At 46.9% G+C, this 23,842-nt stretch overlaps 1 pseudogene; it reads right to left on the minus strand.

Annotated features, from left to right (window-relative positions):
- Positions 1–1,990: 1,990 nt before the first annotated feature.
- Positions 1,991–23,842, minus strand: part of LOC146789922 (uncharacterized) — a 267,783-nt pseudogene continuing 245,931 nt past the window's right edge.

The raw sequence follows: 23,842 nt of genomic DNA on the forward strand, positions 1-23,842 counted from the left end.
ATGCCATAACATCAGCCCTATGCCAGGGAGTATAAACCCAATTATAGACAAAATATCCGCTAGCATCAGGGGAAGATGGGTCAGAACTAGTTCCCGCTCCCTTAGGGGGAACATACAAAGGAGCAGCCTCCCGCATCGGTTTAACATGCACTAGTTCATCCTTATCTGACTGGGAGGAAGACAACTGTTTCCCACCGACATGTGGATTCTATTGCTCCTCCTCCCCTGTCTTTTGGCGCGCTCTCTCTTTAAGTTCAAACATCGCGTCCCGCAATGCAAACAGCCGTCGGACCGCATCGGGTACCTTAGAAGGAGAAAAAACACCATTACGTAATGCTTTAGAATCTAGTACTATATCATCAGGCTCAAAAACATCAGAATATTTCCGAAAGGCAGTAACCACTTCATCAGAAAAAGTTTCAACAAAATATAACTTCTCCCTGTTCTGCCAAGTGTCCAAAGATGCCAATAATTCAGTAAGCGATAGCTTGCCCTTAAGCGCACAAAAAGAAATTTTCCGAAGCTCACCCATACGATCAGTTGATAACATGGACCGCGTGTCTACCTTATCCGAAACTGATCCAGAATCCTGTGACCCCGGGGCAGACGCGCCAACATAAGGGGGCGGAGAGCGATCTAATAAATGAAAATCATCTTCAAGATTAGTAAGGACAGGATAAAGTGGCTGGCGGACAGCATATTGACCCGATACTTGCAACCTACGCTCTTTCTCTTGTCTCTCCGCCAGTTCTCTTTCCTCCCGACGCTTCGCTTCCTGCGCTCTCACATGATCATTTTTCCGTTGCTCTTTATCAATCAGCGCTTTCTCAAGTTTCTCCCGTTCATGCACTTCTTTCACCCATAACCGTATACACTCAAACATAATAATAATAATATAATAATAATAATCAAGTTTATAAAGCGCCTGGTTACACTAGACAGTGTGTCCCCGCGCTGCGGTGCACGTCACGTAGAGGATCAAGGAGAGCTAACCAGGCGGAAAGAGGTGGGTTTTCAGTTTCTTCCTAAACATGCTTTCCGAGGGTTCAAGTCGAAGGTTCTCGGGGAGTTTGTTCCAAAGTTGCGCCGCCAGAAAACGGAAGGAGCGCCCGCCCATCCTAGCTCTCTTTACGACTGGAACGCGTACCAGTCCCCTTCCCTCAGACCTCAGGTGGCGGGCAGGAGTGTAGGGAGTAAGGAGGTTCAACAAATACACAGGAGAGGTTCCCTTGATAATGCGGTGACACATACACAACGTTTTAAACCATACACGCTCTCGTATAGGCAGCCAGTGAAGAAAGGCAAGAGCCGGCTTTGAGGCGGTTCTCCTCGGGTGCATCAGAATCAGACGGGCTGCAGCGTTCTGAACGCATTGAAGTCTCTTTATACACCTGCCAGTAGCACCCAGATAGAGGACATTCCCGTAATCGAGACGAGATGTCACGAGGGCGTGAACCAGGGTCTTCCTGGCAGCAATGGGAAGTGTATCCAAGGTTTTTCGGAGGCTTTTAAGGATTCCAAAGCAAGCTCCAGCGACCCTCCTGGTGTGATAGTCAAATGATAGGTGAGGGTCCATCCAGACCCCCAGGTTTTTGGCTTGGGCGCATGGGACAGGGGTTGGGCCCAGATTTTGCGGCCACCAAGCAGAGGACCATACGGATGGAGCCCTTCCCACCACCAGTACTTCTGTCTTGTCACCGTTAAGTTTTAGACAGTTTTTTTCCATCCAGGAGGCTAAATCTTGCAGACACATCACCAGATTGGGAACTGCCAACTGTTGTTCCTGTGTCAAAGATACCATCAACTGGGTATCGTCGGCATAAGAGACGACTTTAATCCCGAAAACATCGGCGATCTCTGCTAGGGGAGCCACATAAAGATTAAACAGAGTAGGGCTCAGGATTGAGCCCTGAGGAACCCCCTGCTGCAATCCTATGACCCTGGAATAAAACTCGCCCTGCCTCACCTGGAAGCTGCGATTGGCTAAGAATTATATAAGCCAGTCTAAAGCCTTCCCAGACACGCCTCCTTTCTTTAGACGCTGGATAAGAGTGTGGTGTGCTACCGTGTCAAAGGCCGCACTAAGATCCAACAGGATCAGGGCGGCCGTTTGACCGGCATCTACATACTCCCGAATGGTCTCAGTTGCTAGAAGAAGAGCAGATTCCGTTGAGTGGTATTTACGGAAACCCGATTGAGTGGGGTGAAGGAGGTGACATTTCCCAATATGAGCTGTAAGTTGCTCATTTACCACTTTCTCTGCGATCTTAGCAAAGTAGGGTAAAAGAGAGATAGGTCGCAAATTGTCTAAACGCTCCGAGCCCAACTGAGGTTTTATTGGGAGGGGAAGTACTACTGCCTCCTTCCAGCAATCAGGGACTGTATTAGTCCTGAAAGAGACCTCCAAGAGATGTCTGATGAAGGGCTCCAAGGTATCTAAGCACTCCTCAAGTCTACTCGGGGAGGTCGGGTCCTTAGGGGAGCCAGACTTGATGCTCAGGCAGAATTTGTTTAGAATTTCAGGGGGAGGGATTACAAAACTATCTAGTCTCTCATCCTCCCCTAGAGGTCTTGACACATCCAGAAGATCCTGGTGGACCCCTGCCGATTCAGGAAACGTGGAATAGATAGTCACCACTTTGTTCGAGAAAAAATTTGCTATCAGGTTACAGCGTTCAACTGACCCGGTGGCAGAAGCTGTCACTGTGTCCAGGGAAGAGATTTCCTTGTAAACCTTGAATAATTCCCTAGTGGAGTTCCCTGATGACTCAATTCTTTCTAGGTAGTAATCTGCCTTAGTGTTCTTAATGAGTCCATGGTATACCTTCAGCATTGCTTTATACTTGCACCTGCCTGGGGTAGAGAAGTCCTTCCTCCACTGCCTTTCCGCTCGCTTACAGTCTGCCTTAGCGCTTTTCAACGCTGAGTTAAACCAAGGTGCAGACTTCTTAGATCTAATGAGTGTTTTCCGTGCCCAAGGGGCAGTGCTATCGAGTGCTTCCACTAGCCTCCTATCCAACTCTGCGCAAGCATTCTCAGCATCCTCCCCCCCAGGCGGTCCTCCCATCAGGAGGGCGCTTTTAAACTTGCATGGGGAAAATCCACCCCATTTCCGGTAGGTTATTCCCTCCTGCAAATGCTCTGGCACCTTAGGCTTAGGTAAACGCATGACAAAAGGGACAAGGTAATGATCAGTCCATACCAGAGGCTGTGGTGGACCAACCTCTACTGCCTCCCAGTTAGTGAAAATGGGATCAAGCAGATGACCCTTGTGGTTCGTGGGCCAGGAAGCACTAAGATTTAACTGTAATGTAGCAAGTTCTTGGTTTAGCGCGGTAGCTAATGCACATCCTGTATCTTCCAGGTCTTGTCTTGCACGCCGTTTACACATACACTGCTCCACGTACTCAATCTTACGAATATCAAACGATCCATACAAAGGCCATCTCAACTCAGGATCCTTTTTGGTGTATTTCCTCCATAACGTGCTATATATTATAGAGGAAAGACCATGCTTCACATACATATCCCTATTAGGAGTCCCCTCAGGGGGGGCTGGTGCAGATTCCTCAAGACTTAACCGGTTTCCAAAACAGCAGCACCACTTACGGAGTGCGCTAAAAGCAGGCATGCTCAAAAAAAATGCAAAATATGCAGTATTATCAAAAATGGCACTTAAACGTTGCGCCGTTCAAATTTGAATATCTCCACATTACCTGCCTATATGTGTTGCAACGCATATATTCACATTACTCATAACAAAATATGACCAGTCATCACAAACAAAATCAAATAGCCAACCCAGGCTTCAAAGCTCGGAGCAAGTACCGTACAACGGTTCTTACCAATCAAGAGCATCCAGGTTCCAACTGCCAAGTTCCAAAATTCGCCCAAACGGCTATCGCACGGCAAGCCGACAGAAGAGGTCTCAGTCGAGGACCGGCGCCACCCAGATGGTCAGCTCGGAAGGGAAGGAAGAAAAACCTCGGGATGCCAGGACTAAAAGACGCCGCTGGCAGTGATCACATCCCCGGCCAAATTCCTCACCTTCGTCATGACCAGTCCTTCGAGCATCCGAGTCGCCGATGAGCCCCACGTGACGGGCGCCAATTGATGAATACAGGCCCCAGCTAGGCCCGCAAGTACAAGGGTTCGCCCTCCTGTGTACGAAAACTAGAAGAAAGTTGGCACGGAAACTGCAAATACAAAGACAGAGTTTATTAACCCTTAAGGGTGGTCCTACAACCTACACAACACTCTTCAGTATTGCATAGAGTAGCACACAGAACCAGAGCACATAGTCCCCTTTTATACAAAATAGAGGGGCTCATAAAATGGGAGGATACAACATAGAGCAAAATTCATTACCATTTATGGACATTTTCAATACAAGATCAATATGTGGGCGGAGTTAACACTTTCCTGAGCCCGCGAAAACATGGTCAAACAAGGACTAACTGATAACAGATGTGGTCAAGTCTGGGCATGCGCCAGACGGACAAAGGAGCCATTTATAGACTGTTACTAGGCAGATTACAAGAGCAACTAGTGAAGAGGTAGGACTCTTCTCGTGCAAAGCACGTGGAGACATGACAATACAAAATGGAGTCCGGATATTAGTCAACATAAGATAAGAAACACATTTTGACTGTAGGAAATTCATGTCTTCAGTGAATGCTTAATCAAATCGCCGTTTTAGTTTCAACAGTCCAAGGGCACTCAAGAGAGGTCGGGCAGTTCAAAAATGAGTTGCACAGCCTTATAAAACTAGTTTAGTTTGGCTGGGGCTGCTGTGGCTCCTGGAAATTCTGAGAGATGTGGAGATGGCCCAGGCACAGACTCCACCACAGAGGTAGGCCTCCAGTGCCAACGGTCCAGCAACCCTTTCGAAGTCTTGCGTTGTGAAGTGAAAGACCTTGTTGACTTTTTCCTTTCTTTTTGTGGGACATCTGTGAATGACAAGCTCCGCATGCATTAAAACCTGCCTTTTTGGTGGTCATCCTTCACGCCAGGAGACAAAGTCTCAAAAAAATCTTTGACAAAAAGTCAAAGAAAGCTCTCCTCCGAATTGGCGATGACTGGTGTGGAAAGAAAATAACTGATGTCAGCGCACTAGGGTAGCACCTATATAGGCCCCGCAGCGGTCCCTTCCGCCACTGTCGTACTTTAGAATTTGGGACCGCGTAGGAGGCAGGGCCCTACCCCTGTCTATCTCGGTAATAGTGCACCGCGAATGGTTAATGCGGTATGTACACGTGCGTTGTGTAACGTTTTAGCTATGAATGCACTGTGTATACGCTATTATACATCACTACGTGGGTTCCATTTTGTATCGGTGGCCATCTTATGGTTGCCCTCACATAGGCTATATAGCATAAAGCGAATACGGGCCTTTGTAAGCACATGTGGCTTTCTTTGACTTTTCTGTGACCTGGGCAGCTTGGCTCCGCCGCCCCAGGTCAAACTGGTCTCACGAGTTCCCCGTCCTCTGGCCACCTGTGATTAGCATCAGGGCTTGACACACCATAAAGTCTTTTCATCCTACACGAGCCTCCAGCTAATCTCTTTCTCACCTGACTGTTCCTGCTTTATGGCTTGTTTCCCAAAACAGGAGATGCTCATGTTTATTGGGGCCTATCGATATCTGATGTGGGATCTGAGCCTTGCTGGGTAAATAATTACGGGCTTGCTTAACTGGAATGTGGGATGGTCATCATGACTCTGCCTTTTCGTTTTGTAATGTATACTTTGAATGACCATACCATAAACCTAGGAATGTATGCCTGAAGCAGGAAATTCTGTATTTAAGGAAAAGCCCGTTTCTGTGATTTACAGCAGTCTCCTGAGAACATACACGCTGTTGTACTTCTAGGATACCTGTAATTGGTCTGCAGCCAATAAACTGATCTTTGACTTCACCCAGAAGACTCTGTGTTTCTGTAGGTCTGAAACAGGAAGAACCCCGAAGTCATAGGGTGTGTTCCCCTGCACCGCTGGGTTTAAAATACCCAGTACTTCAGTTGGCGCCCAACTCGGCGCGATTTCAGCGGTACCGGTCCAAGCCAGAGGTTCGTGAGGAGCTTCGTGTGGAAATTCTGGAGGAAGGCCGCCACTTCATCGACCCCTGCATGTCGACGTGGTCCAAAAGTCTTTTCTGCGAGGTTCTCCGCGTCCCGACGGCTATGAAGGACTGCTGCCCTGATTAATCGCCCTGTTTTGGACCCTTGACGATTTTGGTAGAGCGAAACAATCGAGAGAGTCTTCTGGTGACGCCATCGATCATCAATATTCAGTTAAGTATAAGTGGAGCGTCTCCTAGTTTGAATTTGGTATCCTTCGGGATCATTTTGATTTAGTGCTTGCAAGTCCCAAAGCCAGAGGACTCGTGTATTCACGAGACTATCGTATTCGATTATCCTTTGACGTTTGAAACTAGACTAGTGAGCGAAGATGCCTGGTTCTAGTGTATTTTGTAGATTGTTTTGTTTGGGTTGTGGAAGGGATTTCCAGTTAGAGGATTCATGTCCGGTTCCTCCAATTGGAACTCCAACTTATGAGCTTTATGTAAAACATGGCGTGGGCCCCATTGCATATAATGAAGTATGGATCCGATACACCAGAAAGGACAGTGTTTTAAAATGGCCCCAAAATGGTAGTTTCGATACAGATATCTTAGATAATTTGGAAGTTAAATTGTTTAAAAAGAAAGCCCGGCCGGCGATGTTTGATTCTTTCCGCCTATGGCGAAAGGAAGCCAAACAGAAGGAAATAAAGCTAGCGAAAAGGAATAAGAGAGAGAGAGGTATGTCAGTGATGCAAGCAGCTGTGCAATTTAAAGATAATGAGGAGGAACAAATGAATGAGCAATTGCACAGACAGCGCAAACTAGGGATTGATAAATGTTACCCTGTTTTGTCACCCCTTGTGCAAGATGAGACAAAAGAGAAAGAAAAAGATTCCCTAATGTCCCATTTGTTAAGTTCGCCACCCCATATGCGCAAAATGCCACCGCACCTCCACAGCTTGTAAATGCGCAGCCTCTAGTAAATATGCCGCAAGCTTTCCCGCAGCTGCCAGCTCCTCTTCAGCTGGCTCCTATCCCTGCAGTGCAGCCCTCTCAAGGGCTGCCAGTTTTGCTACCTGTTACCCCCGCGCTTTCTGCGACTTTGCCTAGCACGCCAGCGGCTTCCCCTGGCGCTCCTTCTTACACTACCCCGGTACCTGTATCTGAATCTGTTTTTCTTCCCTCTGTCTATCCCCCTGTTTTCGCCTCAACTTCTCCTTCAGCACGACAACGACTGGCTAATGTAGTTACTAGTTTAATGTCGCCTCTCTTTGGGTCATCTAGTGCGACACCTGGTTTACAGCGTAAGCAATTGCGCAGTCAGCTACCTGGTCCCGAAGAGAAAGAGGTGTTAGATCATTTGGCGCGTAGGTGGATTGGTTTCCCTTCACTCTATGATGTGGAATCGGTTGTTAACGTTTTTTACCAATGGGATGCCCCAAAACAGAGGTATGTCTTTGATAAAATGTGTGAATTCCTCTGTGAGGAATTGGAGGATAAGGGTGCAAACCCAAACCCACAGGAATTGTGTCGAGTGCGATTTGATTTTGAAACAGGTGTAATTGTGGGCCCCAAGGTAGATAAAGCAGTTGCGACTTTACTGTCCCTCAGAAATGGCGATTGTCAGCAATCATTGTTTGACCAGGATTTCCCTGTGGGGAAGGAGGTAAAAGCGCGCCAATATCCGATGCGTGAGGTTCCCCCAGTTTGGAGACCTGCTGATCCGAATGCTAATCCAGCTGTCCCAGCACATTTTCAGCGTGTTTGGGTGCATGTCCCTTGGAAACGATCTGAATTAATAGCGCTTAAACAGACATTGCCTGACCCCCGTAAAAACCCTACTGGTTATTATAAGGAGTTATCCCAAACTGCAGAGTCGTGTGTCATGAATTTGGCCGACATAGATATGCTGTTTGGGAATGTGGTTCCACAGCCTTTATGGGGATCCATTCGTAATGTAGATCACGCTGCAGAATTGGGTGACACATGGGCTAATATCGTTGCTGCAGACGCTAGACAAGTTGGTGGTGCAAAACCTGAGCCTTTGGTAGCAGAGCTCCCTGGTAGAATTATTACCTACATGAAAACTATAATGCCTGCGATGCGCGTAAATTGGGATAAACTATCCGCATGCAAGCAGAAGAAAGATGAGACAGTGTCTGATTTCTTCACCAGGTTTGAAGAAACATTTATCGACCACAGTGGCCAAGACATGAGCACTGAAGGTGGCCAACGGTTATTCGTTGATAAATTTGTGCAGAATCTACTTCCCGAGTTGTGTAAGAAATTAAAAGACTCAGAAAGTTCTTGGGCTGTTTCCTCTTCAGCGCAAATACTGGCTACTGCACAGTATTATGAGAATAGAGACAAAGATGAGAAGGATAGAACAGATAAGAAAACGAAAGAACTAAAGACAAAGGTCCTCTTGCAGCAGGCCTATCCGCCACGTGGAGGACAGAATAATTATAGGCAAACACAAGGTATCTATCAGCAACCCCAACAGTTTCAGAATAGTCAGCAAATGAATGGGTATTATCAACCACGAATCCCTGTAGGCCCCAACCAATGTTCATATTGCAAAGAGGAAGGTCATTTTAAATATAGTTGCCCTAAATTAATGCAGCGTAACAGAAATGCGTATGGCGCAAGAGGTAGAGGTGGTCAGCAAGCTCCTAGAGGTAGGGGGCATGGAAATGCTCCCCAGAAAGCGCGTCCTCTTCCGCCTCAAAATACCATAAATAGCTTTGATCAGCGAGCCAACGCGACTGGTAATACAGCTCAGTACTATAATAATGATTATTATGCAGAAGACGACAATGTAGAGGATGATGATTACTAGGACAGCCGTAGACAGAGAGAGGGAGTTGTTTCAGTGCCAGTGGATCAGAGCGGACCTTATGTTAAAGTAACTACAGCAAATGTAACGGAGCCCTTTCTGCTGGATACTGGTGCTGCAAAGAGTTCAATCATGCATTCAAAACTCCCTGATGCGCCTTTGTCTGGCGAAATGAATGTCTCAGTAGGTTTTTCTGGCGCCCCAGTTAGGAACCCGATTTCTAGTCCTATGTCACTTTCTGTTGGACCTTGTGAGCTAAAAGCATCCCTCATTCTAACAACAGGTTGTGGTGAAAATTTACTAGGATTAGATTTGCTAAAAAGATTGCATGCCACGCTGTGTTGTTCTCCCTCAGGAGTACAACTTACATTAGGCAAGAAAGTGATTTCCCCGATGTATTTGTCTAAAAATGCAATGCCACCTGAATTATCATCCCTTCCGGATGTCCTTTGGGCTACTGGTCCCAATGATGTGGGTCTTTTGGAAATACCGCCATATGTGGTCACTTTAAAAGCCAATGTCAGATTGCCACGCATTCCCCAGTATAAGATCTCTAATGAAGGTCAGAAAGCGTTGTTAGAAATTGTCAGCGATTTGATCAAGAAGGGTGTGATTGAGGAGACAAGAGGCAACGTTTGCAATAGTCCTGTTTTACCTGTCTTAAAACGAACGGACCCTTCACAGCCACCTGTTTACAGATTTGTGATTGATCTTAGAGAGGTTAATAAGATTGTTGTACCACAGTTTCCAGTTGTCCCTGATATAACTGCCTTGTTAACCATGATTCCAGCCTCCGCTGCATGGTTCTCAGTGATCGATCTAAAGAATGCTTTCTTTAGCATCCCAATTGCAGAGCAGAGCAGAGACATTTTTGGCTTCATTTTAGGAGGTCGCAGCTTCCGCTTTAACCCCTTCCATGCTCATGACGGAACGATTCCGTCATGAGCATCGGTTGAGCTGTGCTCATGACGGAACCGTTCCGTCATGGCCCCGCCCGCGCTCGAACCCTTCAGCACCACGGGGGAATCCGCGCAGCGCTGAAGGGGTTAAACGTGCTCCCCAGGGCTACTGTGAGAGTCCATCAATATACAGCCAAGCTTTAAAAACGCAGCTTGATGCACTGGTTTTACCCAGTGGCGCTATCCTCATTCAGTACGTTGACGATTTACTAATCGCCGCGGATACTGAAAAGATTTGCAAAGAAGCTACATTGTCATTGTTGCGTCATTTGTCTGCCTTCCATCACAAAGTGTCTCTCTCAAAATTGCAATATTGTCGACAAGAAGTGACCTACTTAGGTCATCTCTTGTCGAAGGAGGGAAGGAAACTGACCCCAGAAAGAATTCAAGCCATTGCACAGTTGAGTGTGCCAAGAACACAGAGACAAGTGCGTGCTTTCTTGGGCATTACTTCATACTGTAGGCATTGGATTCCTAATTTTTCCTTGTTGGCAAAACCTTTGTTAGCATTAACATGCAAAGACACACCAAATCCTATCCCATGGTCTGAAGAGTGTCAGAAAAGTTTTTTGGAATTGCGCAACGCATTGTGTTCAGCTCCTGTGTTGGGTGCCCCTGACTACAGCAAGCCTTTTACATTGTATGTTCATGAGAAAGATGGTTGCGCGTTATCATTGTTAACACAGCCTTTTGGCGACAGACCGCGTCCATGCGCGTATTTTTCGTCAACCTTGGACCCTGTAGCGAGGGCATTGTCAAGTTGTCTGAGAGCCACAGCCGCCGCAGCTATGTCTATTCGACAGTCTGCTGGCCTAGTAATGGATAACACATTGATTGTTATGGTTCCACATGCTGTGGACACATTGTTAAACAGGACCAAGACACAACACTTAACTAGTGTGCGATTATCTGGCTATGAGCTGACACTGTTAGCAAATCACATACACATAAAGAGATGCAACACGTTGAATCCAGCTACATTATTGCCAATTCCAGCAGATCTAGATGAGATTGAGCAACATGATTGTCTGTTCAGAACAGAAGAAGAAACGAAAGGGAGAGTAGATCTTAAAGATACTCCCCTGAGTGTGATGGTACTTTATGGGTGGATGGTTCGTGTTTTAAGCTTCCGAATGGTGATACGACTGCTGCATATGCTATCACAACTTTGCACACGATTGTTGAAACTGCGCGTGTGCCACAGAATTCGGCTCAAGCAGCAGAATTGATTGCCCTTACGAGAGCATGCGTGTTGTCTGAAGGAATGAGAGTGAACATATATACAGACAGCCAGTACGCCTTTGGCGTGGCTCATAATTTTGGGCGATTGTGGAAGGAACGTGGGTTCCTGACCTCGCATGGAGCTAAGATTCAGAATGGCAAGTTGGTGAATGATCTCCTTGAGTCGCTGACCCTACCCTTACAAGTTGCGATTATGAAATGCAGTGTGCACAAGAAAATCACTGATGATGTTGGTCGTGGTAATGCGTTTGCTGATGAAGTCGCGAAAGAAACAGCAAAAGATGTGAAGACTCGAATGTATGTTGCAGGCCCTGCCAGATGGGTTGGTGATGTTGGAATGTGTGAAAACACAATAGAAAGTGTAAAGTCCCTTCAAGCTGAAGCCACAGAGAAAGAATTGAGCAAGTGGAGAGAAAGTATGGGTAAGTTGGATGAGAATGGTTGTTGGATTGATTTGTCAGAACATAGGTGATGGTTGTTACCTGATGCATATGTGCTTCCAGTGGTTACTATGACACATGGAATGGCACACATCAGTACGAAAGGAATCTGTAAGTTGTTGGCTCCAGTATGGCAGAATGCTGGAATTCCTAAGTGTGCAGAGAATGTGGTCAAGAATTGTATGGTATGCTTGAAGTACAACCCTGGTAGGGGAACCCCAACTCCAGCTGGTCATTTTGCGCCTCCATCATATCCATTTGAAGTTTTGCAGCTAGATTTTATCCACATGGAAAGGTGCAACAACCTGAAATATGTATTGGTGGTTGTTTGCGCTTTCTCAAAATAGATAGAGGCCTATCCTCTAAAAGATAACACTGCTTTATCCACAGCCAAAGCCCTTGTGAAGGAATTTTTCCCTAGGTTTGGAATGCCAAGAATGGTGTGGAGTGATAATGGGAGTGAGTTTGTGGGCCAAGTGATGAAGAATGTGTGTGAGGGACTAGGTATAAAGCAAAAGTTCCATGCTGCAAATCACCCCCAATCAGCTGGATTAGTAGAGCGCTACAACGGAGCTCTAAAACTTAAATTGGCCAAAATCCAGGCGAGCACCGGTCTTAAATGGCCTGATGCTCTGCCTTTAGCACTCCCATCCACAAGAATGACCGTGCACTCACGAGTGGGACTTAGTCCTTATGAGGTTGTTTTTGGCCGCCCGGCCAATGTATGGGGTGTGCCAAGACCGACGAAATTCAGTGAAATCGAACACCCAGTACTGCTTGATTACTTGTATGATTTGACGGTTAAACTGCGTGTTTTACACCAACAGGTGCATGATACTCTCCCCCCGGCTTCTGAAGCTCCTGGACACCCTATAGAACCTGGCACGTGGGTCTTTGTGAAAAACTTTCAGCGGAAAACCAACGATGAGCCCCGCTGGATTGGTCCTCATCTCGTGCTACTGTCTACAAGATCAGCTGTTCGAGTAAAGGGGAAAAGGAACTGGATCCACGGCGCCCACGTGAAGAGGATCCCTTTGCCTCTGCCGTATGACCAGTGGGTCCAGGAGGGTATCGCAGACTCTGAAACAGACACTGTACCTCGTTGTATGCCGTTCAGTGATGCACGCATAAAAGGCACAACTTCAGACCAGGAGAGTGACGATATTTTGCAAGAAGCTGTGCCACCGTCAATTCGATTGGACACTACAGAGCCTGAACTTTTGTTCCAAGATCAAACAGTACCTGGCCGTCTCCATTACAATCTAAGACCAAGGCCTATGGACAAATAAATATTCTTTTTCTTTTTACCTTTTTATTTTTTGATAACCAGAGCTCTCCCATCTGAAGGACTTTCTTGATTTTTGTTTTTCGAACCACCATCCGGGTTCAGCCGCAGGGTCGCGGTGCCAAGACTTTGGGGTACAGGCCGAAGACGTTAGGTCGACGGTTCTGGTTGGTCTAGGGCGTTCCCTGGACTGACAGGCGTACTCCTTAGCAGACGATACTCACCCGCCGCGAGCGGCACGATTAGAGGATGGAGTTTTGTAAGATGGAGAGACTCACTGAGGAAATGAACTTTAAAGCAAGAATATGTAAAACAATGAGGAGCAAACGTTTTGTATTTTTATGCCTGTTTGTATTATTTAGTATGGTAGTGTTTACTGTAGGATTCGTATTCTTCTCCTCTCAAGAGCCCATTGCCCCCACTGTACAGCCTATACCTCCTCCTACTGTCTTCTCACACTCTTTTCACCCTCTGCCTGAACATGAACAAGCTAGACGGTCTGAGTTTGTAAACAACTCGTTTATTCAGCTCCTGCACCAGCACCAACTAGTCATGAATACAACCAATTGCTGGGTGTGTGGTTTAATGCCACATACCATTAATAAGGGTATTCCTTATCTAGTGCTGCCGTATAGTTACCTTGGATCGTCATGGGCATTCCAGACCATGTTTCTCTATGCACTAGATGCGTACTCCCCGCGACAACCGTGTTCCATCAGACCTAGCACCAATAACAAAGCTTTAATGAAAGGAGTTGCCGATATGAGTAGTGATATCGATGCATACTCATCCATTCCCAAAGAAGAATTGAGAGCTTATGTAGGGTGGAACGCGACGGGGTATAGTATTAGTCTAGGTGAAAGACAACGGAAAATCTCATCCCCAATCTGGGTCGTACCCCACATGGGTCGATTCTGTTTGCAAGGTAATGGTCAGAATCCTAGAGCTCAACTGGGAGGAAGTGACTGTACTGAAACGTACACTTTTCCGTCACAGTTTTCCCCTGCGTTTTTGGCTGCCAAGGGTACATATTTTATCTGCAATGACCGAGCATATACATGGTTGCCCCCTGATTTCTCGGGCACATGTTATATTGCAAATCTGCTACCGCCAACATTTACTGCCGCCTCTGACTATCACAAGACCAGAGTTGTGAGAGGTGTGATTAGTAAGGAAGATACTGTCGGTCAGGAAGCGGGAGATTTCTTTTTGGGTTTCCTGCCGCTTTGGGGACCTATGGTCAATAGTAGGAACCTGAGACAGCTGACTTGTGTGGTTGAATCCACTGTTAATGTTACGGCTGGTGCCCTTGGTAATTTGACAGCTGAGCTCCAAGCGGATCGCCTCATGACTTTGCAGAACCGCATGGTTCTAGACGTCATACTTGCAGACCGCGGTGGGGTATGTAAGGTTATCCAATCCAGTTGTTGCATTTTCATACCAGACAATGCTCCAACAGTTTATCAAGCCATCTCCAAACTGCATAAAATATCTGAGTCCATACACGTGGATAAAGGAGATTGGTCACTGGTGGGGTGGTTCTGGGAACTGATATCTGCCTGGGGTTGGAAAGTTCTGATGGTCATTGGAATGATCTTAGCCATCCTTTTCCTGTTCTGTCTGTGCGTACAGTGTGCTCCTGCGATATGTGGCCTCTGTGCTACATTATGTGTAAGGAAACCTGTATCGAGGGACGAGCTAAGTAATAGGATGATGCTACAGCAACATCTCCATGACTTCGTGAATATTGACCTAGATTCGGATTGAAATGAGTATAGTTATTGCCTATGTAAGGGCAAAAGGAGGGTCTGTCGTACTTTAGAATTTGGGACCGCGTAGGAGGCAGGGCCCTACCCCTGTCTATCTCGGTAATAGTGTACCGCGAATGGTTAATGCGGTATGTACACGTGCTTTGTGTAACGTTTTAGCTATGAATGCACTGGGTATACGCTATTATACATCACTACGTGGGTTCCATTTTGTATCGGTGGCCATCTTATGGTTGCCCTCACATAGGCTATATAGCATAAAGCGAATACGGGCCTTTCTTTGACTTTTCTGTGACCTGGGCAGCTTGGCTCCGCCGCCCCAGGTCAAACTGGTCTCACGAGTTCCCCGTCCTCTGGCCACCTGTGATTAGCATCAGGGCTTGACACACCATAAAGTCTTTTCATCCTACACGAGCCTCTAGCTAATCTCTTTCTCACCTGACTGTTCCTGCTTTATGGCTTGTTTCCCAAAACAGGAGATGCTCATGTTTATTGGGGCCTATCGATATCTGATGTGGGATCTGAGCCTTGCTGGGTAAATAATTACGGGCTTGCTTAACTGGAATGTGGGATGGTCATCATGACTCTGCCTTTTCGTTTTGTAATGTATACTTTGAATGACCATACCATAAACCTAGGAATGTATGCCTGAAGCAGGAAATTCTGTATTTAAGGAGAAGCCCGTTTCTGTGATTTTCAGCAGTCTCCTGAGAACATACACGCTGTTGTACTTCTAGGATACCTGTAATTGGTCTGCAGCCAATAAACTGATCTTTGATTTCACCCAGAAGACTCTGTGTTTCTGTAGGTCTGAAACAGGAAGAACCCCGAAGTCATAGGGTGTGTTCCCCTGCACCGCTGGGTTTAAAATACCCTGTACTTCACCACAGACGACGGCACGCGTGTCCAAATGATGCCATCTATCAGCCTGCATTGGTACTGCGTCTGGGGAAATATTCGAAGGTACGGAATTTTGTGCCTAGAATACTCTATCAGACCTTTTTATGTAGCTACTTTGCAGTTTTCTCAATGGTCATTGCCAGGTGGTATTCCTGGGCTATGCTCTGCTTGAAACGACAATGAGCTAAGAAAGATTCTTAGTCTTGCAGGTGAATAGCTGCATCTACTTAAACGGGATGTTCCTCTAGTCCATAGTAATAAAGGATTGGATTTATTGGACCTTAAACATGTAGTGGTCTAAGGGGCAGCCTCTAGTGATTGAACTGGAGTTGTAGGATTGTGTCTTTTCAGTATCGTCACTGTTGAATCTTTTAGCAACAAGACCCTGTATGTAGACAGCAAGGTCCTCAACACGGGGGACCTTTCAGAGGGATTTTTTTAACTGATCAACTGAGAACTACTCTACACGGAATGTGAACCATCATGGTCATACAGCTACTCCTCTGGGTGACCCCCTGAGTATGTCCGGGTAGGTGGCACACAAACATATAGAAAAGAACTGCATTGCCTTACCATATATGTTCACCCATGCCACTTCTCTTTTGCTTAAGGAGATTGTGAGCACTTTTTCATGATGCCCAGATTGGCCTGTGAGCACCTTCTTGCTCTATCCTGCAACCTCAATAATAAGACATTGTGGAAATTTGTGGGAGCTCATTTACAGTCCAACTCTCAGGAGGATAAACCGTGAATAGAACCAGTTAATCGTTCCTGGACTTAATCCCACCACAAAGGTATTTTTCAAAATGTGCCGAACGATTGACTGAAAATTCAACTCACAGAAAAAAGCTAAGAAAAAATTAAAAAAATGTTCTGTAAAGATATATGAAAAAAATCAAATAGGCAGAATAGGGTTTTGAATGAAGTAACGAGAATTATAAAAGGCAAAAGATAGTGTATTTCGAGGCCTCTTTTTTCTGCACTTAGGAAACATTTTCTCTGAATAATGGACTCTAGTACCACTTGATTATGATGCCCACCTTCCTAAAAGTGTCAGAGTCCAATAGATAAAATAAATAACAAAAAATTGAACAGCCGAGCTGCCGTTTTCGCTAGTTTTGACCAGAGCTTAGTTACATAGTGCATTCTGTAATCCGACTCATGGCTGCGGTACAAGGGCTTATATGAATTTAGAAAAAATCTTATGAGAAAGAATGAGGATGATGAGGAAGTCACAAAGGACAGAGCCTTTCGCGCCAAAATGTCCAAAAAGGCATAAATGAGCTCTGCAGACAATGTACTTTGGACTGAAAATGTTTGCGTCTGTTTCAGCAAAACTTGCATTCACATGCTGGGTTTGGCCATATTCAGTCCTGGGGTCCCCCATACAGTGAGACCACTGCTGGACAGAAGATGATTAGGCAAGTGACTTTCTGTCACAGACCTCTGATTAATTACATGCATCAAAGGATATCTGGTTGAAAGAGTGGCCAACAAAATATCTCAAATTCATCCAAACTACCATCAAAATGTAGAAAATCAGCCATGAAAGAGAGAGATTCAGAAGTGATGGCATGCAAATGAAGACATGGTTACCTTGACGGATGGCAGACAGCAGGTCGCTTCGTGCATCACTGACAGGAGGCAGGGAAAACTTTGGCTTGGGAGCAGAGGGTGTTATAGAAGGGGCTGATGGAGGGAGAGGTGGTGGTGGGGTCCAGGTGGAGGTGGTGGAGGTGGGGCTGGTGAAGCCCCGCTCTGGGGTTGCGGTGATGGAGGTGGGAGCACGGAAGTGTAGTCCAACATTGAGGTTGGAGGTGGAGGAGGAGGCGGGGCATTGAATGAAGGATGAGGGGGGAAACCAGGGGGAGATGGAGGAGGTGGGGTAGAGGGTGAAGAATACTCATACAAGGGCGGTGGCAAAGGACTCTCCCCATAGGGGGGTGGTGGCGGAGGGGCAGGGGGTGGGGAGAATCCTGGCCTACCACCTGCTGGGGATCCCACGGGGGTTGCAGGAGGCGGGTGGCCAGGGCTGACAAGACTGGAACGCTTGATCAGTCCTGGCCCACCTGGTTCATCCACTTGAAAGCTGTAACTGGAAACCAAATAGAAAGAAATCAGACTCTGGCATTCATTTTCAGGCCGCTGGACATAGCTGGGAAGGTGCTCTATTACATGATATACCAAAGGGGCAGAGATGGGAAATTACAAGCCTCTCGCAGAACCCCAACACTTTTCAAAAGGGGCTGAACCTCTTGTAGCACTCTGAGCCCTGTACCCTCGCAAAAGGATTCTATTAGCTCTCAGGTAAGATCTCATATGAAAGAGTCAAGCCACCCACACTTTCACAGAAGCCATCTACATATGGCTCAAGGGCCTCTCAAGAAGCACTCCATATACAAAGCTCACAAGCAATGGTGTAATATGCTTGTCTCTTCATTTTGAGTGTGTGCGATGTCTCATCTTTTAGAGAATAAATTAATTACTACAGCTATTATTAATATATCTAGGTGATTTTATAAAACTATAGCTAAAACAATGTCAACATACGTTAAACATAGTGTAGATTGTTTTAAGCAAATACAGAATACACCGGATTTCACGGAGGAATGTAGACTATTTAACCTAGATTTAGAATAAATACTGCAAAAACAAGGTTCTGAAAACGGAGAGTACATTTTACTTCAATAATTGGAAATATGAGCAAAACGTTATCTGTATTAGTCCAAATTTTAAAAAAACATTTATGAACTGAATGAACTGATACAAGGTCCCAAATGACTCTGTCACATGTGTATATTTTTATGTACACATTTTTAAGAGATCATATTATCAATAACAGTCAATGGATGGAACAAAATATACACCAGCAGCTTACAATGACAATATCATTTGGATATGTAATAGCACTACAGAAAACGTTAAATTGTTTCACTCACTGCTTAATCTGCATAGCCATATTTAGTTTAGCATTACAATTTGTAATGCGGATATACATTTTTATATCAGAACTGGAGACAAGGATTATGCTTTTCTTTCTTGCCTTTACTCATTTATCGGCCAAGTAATAACATTACATCTCCCATCAGTCCAAAGGTTTTAACTACAAACATTTCACTAAAAAAGTCATATATACCACAGGAAACAATCTAAAAACTGAACATTCTCTCTCCGCTTCTTTCTTTCTTCCCTGCCCAGTAGATAGAGATACGTTTTTTTTTGCTTTCTTAGTCATGCAATGTCTTGCCTGCAGTTTGAGGTAGTGCTACTGCAAAAAACTACAGACTACAACATGGCTCAGTACAAAATAAAGCAGGCCTGTATCTCAAAAATGCCCAGGTGGCATTAAAAACAGCTTCACAATCCGTCTTTTTTAAAGGTCCCACTGTGGTAGACGGGTGGGCAAAGAGGTGGGTGGAGGCAGTTTCTATGCGATGCTGAAGATGGTTGGATACACCAGTGCGTCAGAAGAATGGTGGTGTCCCTGGTGAGTGACTCTGCCCCTCTCTCCTCTACTACTGTAACGAATAACATGCAGGAAAAAGGAAAGGGGGATAAGGCAGCATTCCCAGTCAGTATAAAAAAGCCACAGCAAAGGAGGAAACATCTTCACAATTTTCTCCATGTCGATTAAAAACCCGGAAGGCCTAGTTGAATGGCACATTGTGGAACATTTGGCATTTAACTTGGACTCTGTATATATTTTTCTACTGGTTTTGACACGGTCGATGGCTGTTCCATTTGTTTTTTTAGACATCCGGATGATACCTTTAAGCTACACCCAGTTTGTGGAATAGAGTAGCTCCTGATACCCAGGAATTTAGTATTCCGCTCTCTACTTAAGTCAACACCATCCCCCTTAAAGGGTAAGCATTAAAGTTCCCCTGTGGAACCAGTTTTCAGTGACTGTGACAACTCCCAGGTATTTATTTTCCTATAGGTCTCATTTACTTAATAGTTTGACGGTATACCTTCTTTTTTCACAGCTCTTGGTGCCGCAGGTTTCGTTCTTGCACCTGAGAGGAGTCCTACTGCATACAATGTTGAACAACAGGCATGGATTTGTCAAAGTGGTGAGGCAGTGTCTCTTCTAGTCATTCCTCAGGTTATTCCGCCTTTCAATTCAGATCCACACCAACCCGAACACCACCCTCAGAGGCACCCTGATCTACCGACCCCCGGGACCATGCACCCCATTCAGCGAGGACATCGCCGACTTCGTCAGCCCGCATGCCCTCCCCTCCGCTGACTACATCCTCCTGGGAGACCTCAACTTCCATCTGGAGAACAACAACGACCGCAACACCAGCACCCTGCTCGACAACCTCGCCAATCTTGGACTCAAGCAGCTGGTGTCCACCCCCACCCACCTCGCCGGACACACACTCGACGCAGTCTTCTCCTCCAGCACAGATATCAACTTCAGCCACGCCACAGAGCTTCAATGGACGGACCACAGCTGCGTCCACCTCACCTTCAAGAGAACGACGACCCACCACCACCAGCAACAGGCCGCCCGCAGAAGCTGGAACAAGATCTCAGCAGACCAGCTCGCCACATCCCTGAGCCAGCACCCTCCTGCCAGCTCAGCGAACCCCAGCCAGGCCGCCGACAACCTCGCGAAGTGGATCAGCAACTGCGCGGACGAGCTCGCCCCGCTGAGGACCCCGCCCAGCAGACCCGGCAGCAAGAAAGCCCCGTGGTTCACCGACGAACTCAAGAGCTCCAAGAAGAACTGCCGAGCCCTCGAGAAAGTCTGGAGAAGGGAACCTACACCGGACAACAGGACCACCCTCAAGCAGGCCACTCGGAAGCACCACCAGCTGATCCGCGCCGCCAAGAAAACTGCATTCAAGGACCGGCTGGACAACAACGCACACAACAGCAAGGAACTCTTCAACATCGTGAAAGAGCTATCCAACCCCAGCGCAGGAAACAACGACATCACCCCATCGCAAGACCTCTGCAACTCCCTCGCTTCATACTTCCACAACAAGATCGCGGACATACACAACAGCTTCAACAACCAACCAACGCACACCATGACCGAACAACCACCCCCCACCACCACCCTCCACGCCTGGACCCCGATCAGCACCGAAGACACCATCCGCACGATGAACTCCATCCACTCCGGATCACCAACCGACCCCTGCCCTCACCACGTCTTCAACAAGGCCGACGCTGTCATCGCACCCCACCTGCGAGACATCATCAACACATCCTTCAACACCGCCACCTTCCCTGAGAGCTGGAAGCACGCCGAACTCAGCGCTCTACTCAAAAAACCAACAGCGGACCCCACCGAACTCAAGAACTACCGCCCCATCTCGCTCCTCCCGTTTCCAGCCAAAGTCATCGAGAAGACCGTCAACAAGCAGATGGCCGCCTTCCTCGAGACGAATGGATCCCTCGACCCTTCACAGTCCGGCTTCCGAGCCAATCACAGCACCGAGACCGCCCTCATCACCGCCACCGATGACATCCGAGCCCTGATGGACAACGGAGAAACAGCGGCCCTCATCCTCCTAGACCTCTCCGCGGCATTCGACACTGTCTGCCACCGCACCCTACTACAGCGCCTCAGCAACGTCGGAATCCAGGACAAGGCGCTGGAATGGATCATCTCCTTCCTCGACGGAAGAACTCAGAGAGTCCGCCTACCACCGTACAAGTCAGAGGCCTCCGAAGTCATCTGCGGAGTCCCTCAAGGATCCTCTCTGAGCCCCACCCTCTTCAACATCTACATGAGCCCCCTCGCGGCCATCGCACGCCAACACAACCTCAGCATAATCTCCTACGCCGACGACACCCAGCTGATCCTCTCCCTGACCAACGACCCCGCCACCGCCAGAGCCAACCTACACGAAGGGATGAAAGAGGTAGCCGAGTGGATGACGACCAGCCGCCTGAAACTGAACTCTGACAAGACGGAGGTCCTCATCCTGGGCTCCTCACCCTCCGCCTGGGACGACTCCTGGTGGCCTCCCGCCCTGGACACCGTACCCAAACCGACAGACCATGCACGCAACCTGGGCTTCATCCTGGACTCCTCCCTCTCCATGACCAGGCAAGTCAACAACGTCTCCTCGGCGTGCTTCAACATCCTACGCATGCTACGGAAGATCTTCTGGTGGATCCCCACCGAGACCAGGAAGACCGTCACCCAGGCCCTCGTCACCAGCCGACTGGACTACGGCAACGCCCTCTACGCCGGTACCACCGCCAAGCTCCAGAATAGACTCCAGCGGATCCAGAACGCCTCAGCCAGACTCATCCTCGACATCCCACGAACGAGCCACATCTCCGGACATCTGAGAGACCTTCACTGGCTCCCCGTCAACAAAAGAATCACCTTCCGCCTCCTCACCCACGCACACAAAGCCCTACACGACCAAGGCCCGAGCTACCTCAACAGCCGCATCAACTTCTACGCTCCCAAACGCCACCTCCGATCAGCCAACCACGCCCTCGCCGCCCTCCCCCGCATCCGAAGAGCGACTACAGGAGGAAGGTCCTTCTCCTACCTGGCCACCAAGACCTGGAACTCCCTCCCGGCCGACCTGCGCCTGACCCAAGACCACCTCTCCTTCATGAAGAAGCTGAAGACCTGGCTGTTCGAGCAGTAGCGGCAGCCCCCCTCCCCCAGCGCCTTGAGACCCTACGGGTATGTAGCGCGCTCTATAAGTGTCTTTGATTGATTGATTGAATTCTACAGTGTGATGGGTTGTCACAAAACAAAGTTGAGCAGCAATCAAACTAATCAAATGGCTTCACCAGCGCCAACTAGGAACCAACCTTAACCTAAGTTAAGTTAGTCCTAAATGTGGTGTAACAGTGATATAACCAGATATATAGCAACTAGAAGGATGGTTCCTAAATCAGGTTGTGCAGCTGCAGAACATGGGCCCCAACTACAGCTTTTATGGGGAGAGGGGACTGGATGTAGAGAGCTCTCACTGGTCTATTAGCTAGAAATTACTCTGAATCCTTAATGATGGAACAAGAAACTATTTAATTAACTTCAGAGTATTTTGGTAGTCTCGGGCGCAGTCACCTTTTTGGAGGATACCCCCAGCAGGCAGTCTGCAAAGTAAGGATAACAACGGAGTTCATATAGCTGCAGAAAGGCCACAACCAGAACTATCAGTTTACCAATTATGCATGTTGCTGTGCTTTGTTAGTAGTTCTGGTCTCTCTGAGTTAACCAGAGCAAGGGGAACTGAAGGACGTGATAACATACATTCCACAATCCATCAAGCACTATCACCTGTTGAGCTGAACTTCTGCCAAAATGTGGGCTAAATTCACCATCTATAACTTCTGAGGAAAGGAAGTAGTCGATGATATACAAACGTAGTATATAACCCCTTTGCCTTTATTTTTTATTCTGACTGTTACGCTAACAGTGGCCACACCTATTTGTTTTAGGGAGACACTGCTCTTGGTTGCAGTGGCAGTGGAACATTTCAAACATAGCTCCTGAGAGCCAACAAAAACAGCATAGACTCATTAATGACCCATGCCTAATGATGGTAAAAAATGAAAGTCACTGCTGCAATGAGGAGAGGTGTAGGAACCTTAAGGGGTCAATGAACAAGTTACTTACCTTCGGAACGCATTATCTGGTAGGGACAGTCTAACTGTAGATTCCTTAACTTTTTAATTCTCCCCAGGTGTCAGACTGTATCCAGAAATTTTTCAACAGTACCTCTCCGCGTCATAGGACTTTGTGATGACGTCAAATCTAGTTCTGACATCAGTAGAGTTCTAGAAGTCACCTAAGGCGTGCAGACAACATTTTCTTCTGTGAAACAGTCCGTGCCATAATGCAGAATCACTATAGAAACTGGTTGCGGAAACAGTGTGCCCCCAACCCCCCCCCAAAAAAAAATCAATGTATCTTTGAAACAAGAATTAGAAAACAGAAATAAATGGTATGGCAATACCAAGTCAAGATCTACAAGGTAAGACCAAATGGTTCATGCATTCACAAAGCTACATGAAAGAACGCTTAGTGATGTATGAAACCAGTGCTGAAATGGGGTAACACCCTTACACCCAGATATTGTCCATATGGAAAGATCAAATGGTACGGTGAATCACATAGCTACTTGAAACACTGACCGCCGGTGTATAAACCAGGGTTGTAAAAGGAAATGACTCTTACACTACAAAACGTTCGCAGAGTGGGGAGGATGGGCAGGGTGTTAAGGAATCTGAAGCTAGACTATATCTCTACCAAATAATGCGTTAACAAAGGTAAGTAACTCGTTCATCTGATAGAGACATCAAGCCACAGATTCCTTAACTTTTGCATTAAATACCATTGTTATACCCAACCAGA

This window comes from Triturus cristatus, chromosome 10 (assembly GCF_964204655.1).
Source record: "Triturus cristatus chromosome 10, aTriCri1.1, whole genome shotgun sequence".
NCBI classification, from domain to species: Eukaryota; Metazoa; Chordata; class Amphibia; order Caudata; family Salamandridae; genus Triturus; species Triturus cristatus.